The sequence below is a fragment of the Etheostoma cragini genome, chromosome 22 (genome assembly GCF_013103735.1).
Source record: "Etheostoma cragini isolate CJK2018 chromosome 22, CSU_Ecrag_1.0, whole genome shotgun sequence".
NCBI classification, from domain to species: Eukaryota; Metazoa; Chordata; class Actinopteri; order Perciformes; family Percidae; genus Etheostoma; species Etheostoma cragini.
The window spans coordinates 4657493-4663171 of NC_048428.1; the positions used below are offsets into that span (position 1 = coordinate 4657493).

Genomic DNA, 5679 nt, shown 5'->3' on the forward strand with positions numbered 1-5679 from the left:
ACCAGTTTTTCAGCATCAGCTAAGGTGAGTGTAGTACGGAGTTTTTGCAATATTTCTGAGATGATAGAAGGAGATCTTGCAGAGGTTTTTGATATGGGCTTTAAAGGTGAGTTGTGGATCAAATCTTACACCAAGATTGGTGACTGTTGTGGAGAGGGGAATGTCTTGGCCAGAGATAGTTATGCCGGTTATGGAGGATGACTGGACTTGATGTGAGGTGCCAACAAGGATTGCCTCGGTTTTGGAGCTGTTTAACTGGAGAAAATTGTGTTTCATCCACGCCTTTATTTCCTTCAGACAGGTGGAGGTAGTCCACACAGCATTCCAGGATGGGCCAAAAATGTGCTCTGGTTTATTGGCATTTCTTTAAATCAACCATCGTCTTGTGCCGTGCTAAGCGCCAAGCTGAGCAATGGTGCCACGGAAAAATAGCCACGGGAAGAAAGAAACAAAGATGGTTTTAGTCGTGTAACAGAAAACTCCATACAGCAGATTCCAGCTGTCTGGATTAACCCTGCAGGGATCTAAGGTCTCATGTATAAAAGACAAGAAGATGGCATACAGCCAAACCTTGAAAAGTTTCTACACACAGAAATATACACATGTATAAAACCGGACATACCCCAGGTCCTGGGAACTTTTCCTTTATACATCACAACTACGTAAAATTGAGCGCTTGTGAATGCCCCCGCCTTGCCTCCTATCTTAAATGAATGTGGAAATGACTATACATTTGGCCCCGATGTCATTCTTTGTCCAATCGTTGGTGAATGCAATGAACCATGGCATAAATTTGACAAATGTCTAATGTCAAAATCAAAAGAATAGTGGCAGTGTGACACCAGTTACAGAACAACGTGCATCTCAGTGTCAGTTTGAACTCACTGATGTCCTGTTCGCCACAACGGCATTTTGGTTGAAGCAAGCAAGCATGGCCAAATGTTTGTTTAATGACAATTTGTTAAAGGATGAAAAGTATTGGGAGTGGGTAAAGAACACAGCCCGTAATCGTGAAGCGAGGTGTGCTTTATGTGAAGCTGATGCAGCTGGAGACAATGGGCCACTCAACGGCAAAAAGATTTGCTGGAGAATTTTGAGATAAGACTCTCAAAGTAACATCTAAAATGCTTTGAATATGTTAAAAGTCATGTTATTTCCTAATAAATATTTGTCTTTATTGTGGTAACTGTAGGCTATTAGTTAAAAGACATGTTGTGGGTGACATCTAGGCCCAGGCCTACTGCATTCTGGAAGGATGGCAGTGCTGTAAATAACTTGTATAAAGCATTCAATAATCACTATGCTTCTTGCATATCTGTTATGTAACAAGTAGAATTGAAGGGAATTAAATAGCAATGTGGGCCAGTTATTCATAATTAAATACAATTTTTTTTGTGATTCTCAATTTTAAGTTAACAATTTTGACATTGAACCATATCACATAGGCACAATTTGCGAGAATTCACAATATTATGGCTTTAGATCAGTGTTTCTCAAACGAAAATTATACCTAATGTTTGAGTTAGAAAAGCAGAAATTAGGAATTATTTAGACTAAAATTAAAGGAATGGATGTCGATGGATAATCACAGACTGGAATATACTTTTACTCATTACTATTTTAAAATCACTTCAATGTTTTTTTCAAATGCTATAAAAGTAAGACGCCCCAAAATTAATGAAAGTAGAGATTTGAACTTGCCAAAGAATGTTGTGTGGACTTAATCATGTTATTTTGGGTAGTTAAAAAGAACATTGATATAGGAAAATGGGTCAAATTGACCCGAGGACAACATGGGGGTTAAGAAAAAAAGGCTTCTGAAAACATGGCTATAATGATTGATTGTTGAGCAAAAATGGCTTACTACACCTGCTAAAAATGTTCATGATTAGAAAACAAGTCATGATTAGTCAACTAGAAACGATCGACAGTGTTACAATCCATGTCGGTCATCACATCTTAGATGTTGACTTTTGCTCACAGACCTCTTTGGTTATCTGGCATACCACCAGTGGTCCATAGACCACAGTTTAGACGAAAACTCTAATCTGAGTCAACATGAATGAAAACTTGAATATTCTCAAGATGGACTTGATTTTATTTGTAATCACTTCAGGAGGGCACCAAGGAACTTAATTTAAGAAACATGCTCTCTGTATCAAGGGATGGACCCGCAGTAAATTGGAAATTCATGGCTCTCCTACAATTGGTTTATGGAGAACAATTTGGAGGGATTCAACTCTAAGTGGTAAGAAGCTGTGGTCTCCACACCCTACACAATTCATTTAAAGGTGGATTTTTGAGATGTGGCATGTAAAAAAGGTGCTGAGATCCCTCCACTATCTCTTTAATAATGACGAGCAAGAAGAAAGGATTTCACATCTGCAACGCTGTCATCCACATTCCCCTTATCCTTCTGTGACCACGCTGTAAACCCTAGTTTTGTTTCTAATTTTACTTACAAGTGATCATAACTTAGTCCTTTATGTTTTGTAAAAACCTGCTAGCATTACTATTTAGCTGAAAGCACAGGGATCGGTAGCGAACAGACGGGACCTTGACCAGAAAACAACCTTACTCCAAGTGGAATGGTTAAAATGTAAAATAAGTGTTGTAGCCTAGTTAGCTTAGTGGTTATTTTTATTAGCCAAAAGCTTGCAGATAATTTGTTGACACAGTTTTTTCTTCTTTCTTTCTGTTTAATGTTATTGTTTGAACCTGTGCATGGCTGATTGCCAACAATAGCTACTCAAAAAGTGTCAGTTAAAGTTTGCTTAGTGTTAAGTGTCTGAGGACAGCTCACATACCGGCGAGTTTGCTTGATTGTATCATTTGTATAACCGTCATTTTACGCAATAGAAAAGCACTTCAACTGCTGTCGGAGTAAAGGACTGCAGCGGGCGCTGTGGAGGTCAACCCATCCTTGGCCGCGCTCTTTTTCCCTCTCACTCACTCATTTCGGTGTAACACAACGTTGTGGGAGAAAAGGGGTTACCTTGTAAAATATTATCCATTAACACATGGAAACTATGGCAGAGCTGTCCCATTTCCCTGCTTAAACCAAGAATGTGTGTGCACAATCAACTCCGTTAATGCACTTAAGGTCCACTTAGCAAAGATTCACCAGAAAACCCAGGGTGCACAACTGAGTAAAACTGCCCGAGTAACCTTTCACTGTCATGGGATTTTTCTGCACCTTGCACAGAAGCAGTTTCTCAATCCACATTTACTCTTGTCCTCTTTAAGGAAAACATTGGTAGTGTTCATTTGGGGCATGAGGTTTTTCATTTAAACAGCAACATTTTAAATCAAATAAAACAGGTTAAATTATCTTTCCTAAAAATTGGGCCTTAAAATGTATTAAATTGTCTTAATTTCAGATTGGATAGGTGTTAAATATGTTTGTGTCACGTAACGGCGAAAATGCAGGCAATTTGTTCTGCCAGGCAGTTCGAATATTTTTTTCCAGTAGGCTTTGTGCTGCGTTGTCGCAGTAAACCCCATTAACCATTAACCCCATTTGTACATGTCCTATCCCCTGGCCAATCAGCTAACCCAACCTTAACCACTCGAGGTCAAATGCCTAACTCCAACCAATTGAGCTGCTTCGTGGGCGGGTCTTGGCCTGGCCGTAGTCAGTGAGATTTGTAATTTTGCAGGATTTGTTATTCCGCCCCATACAGGTAATACAGCAATGGTTAAAATCCACCTAGAAATATGGGGAAATGGGAGTTCAATTACACATAGAAAACAACGAGTATTCTTGCATGGTGTTGCCATGTGGCAACAAATTATTTTTCTTAGTGTTCTTCGCAATAAACCATGTAAAATGCATTGTTTTTTGTTTAATTGTGTAAATAGGTCTTTTATTTTGAAGTAGTATTCCTTTGAGGACTTCACATACCCACAAAATCATGTTTCCCTGCCCCTTTTGTGTCACACTAAAGATCACGTTCTAGGATCAGCCAAAATGTAGTTGTTTTTCTAGATTTTAGAAGCATTTCTTTCAAAAAAGAATTCAGCTGTTATCTGGGGGAGGTAAACTTTAATTTTTCATCATTTAAACCATTTACAAATGGCTCAGATTAAATTACTATAACTTTAGGCTACTCCAACACTGTTTGCAATTATTTATAATATTTTAAAAGAAAAACATAAAATGTATTTATATTGTTATTCAAGCCATTTTGTAATAAATATATTATGTAAATTATTAATTACACACTAATGTAAATTAATTTGTTTTGCAATTGCATTATTTAAGCATCCTGGAGTAATAAAAACAAATCAAGACATTTTAACCATGTTTAAAAAATTATTCATGCAATAGAGGGTTTGGTCGGTGCCTGGAAATGCTAATGAAGCAAACTATGTTATGTGTTGGAAGATTTTTAAACTTGGGACAATGGGGAACAGAGTAGTGGAATTACACGTACAGAGCCAAAAAACACGTAAAGAGACTACGTAAAGGCACGCCAGCAACCCACCATTGCTAGTTCCTATTCCACTATTTCCATCACTAGCAACGATGTCAACGCTACAACACTGGATGTTACGATTGGACATCCACAGCCAACACTGCCAGCTGACGGGCAATATGTGGCTCTACGCCAACACTCCGAGCAGAGGTGATCTGGGTGTTGAGGACCGTGACAAGCCACAATTCATGCAGGTCAAATGATGCAATTAAAGAAGTGTTTCAAGCAATGTTTCCAGATTCAGGGCTTGTACAGTCATTTACCTGTGGAAAAGACAAAACCAGACACGTGGCTAAATTTGGATTGGTGCCATAGATCAAAAAAGAGCTCATCACAGAATATATTTCTGTGATATTTCCACTTTGTATTTCCATTGTAAGTGTGGTCCTAAATTTCGTTTAGAAGTGGTATTAAAAAGTATTACATTTAACTTGTTTGTACCTGTAGCCACCCTGAAAAAGAACATTCATGGATGTTATTCAGCACAACTTTGCAGATGGCTTATCTTTTTTTGTGTTCGGTGTTTTTCAGGTTTTCATGGTGTTCAGCGGGATTGTGGGCAAGAACCTCAAACAGGAATTCTATGAGAGCATGGATCGGCACATTCCTTGTCTCCTCAACAACTTATTTTGACCAAAGAGAGGGAATGTTGGACAGTTTTACAACAGACCAATGTAGGTTCAAAAACATGATGTTCATAGCATTGTTTTTCACAGGTTTCGTAAAAACATCTCATCACAATACTACTCTATTAGTTGTATTATTCAATCCAAACCTGGCTTGGCTTGTTTAAGTTTTCTTATAGATCATTATTTGTTTTTCATTTTAGCTATTTAAATTGTAGTACCAGGTTTATTTACCAAAAGACTACAGAGCCAACTGCGATCCATACACAGGTGCTCAGAAGGCTTCCTATCATCCTTGGGGACAACCACAAAAAGTTGTTCAAAGCAGGCTTTGCAAGCAAGCCCTTGCTTTCTTATAATTTTCACTATTATTTATTTTTTACCATGACACTCTTATATTGATTAAAGTTGTTTTTCAAAAGATAAAATCTAATGTAATGATCGTGCTCTTCTGTTATTCTTTATTTAGGAATCTGATGATGACCTTGCCATTGGGACACTTCTCATTAGCATGAAGGTGCTGTGCTCACCTCTTCCCAGCATCTCAGTCCAGCCTCGTTAAAAATCATCATTGA

At 38.1% G+C, this 5679-nt stretch overlaps 1 long non-coding RNA gene across 1 annotated transcript; it reads left to right on the plus strand.

Moving 5' to 3' along the window:
- The first annotated feature begins 2666 nt into the window (after positions 1–2666).
- On the plus strand, positions 2667–5439 carry LOC117938193. Its single transcript, XR_004655346.1, has 4 exons — positions 2667–2677; positions 3878–3879; positions 5136–5152; positions 5345–5439. It is a non-coding gene; the product is annotated as an uncharacterized LOC117938193 (long non-coding RNA).
- Positions 5440–5679: the final 240 nt, after the last annotated feature.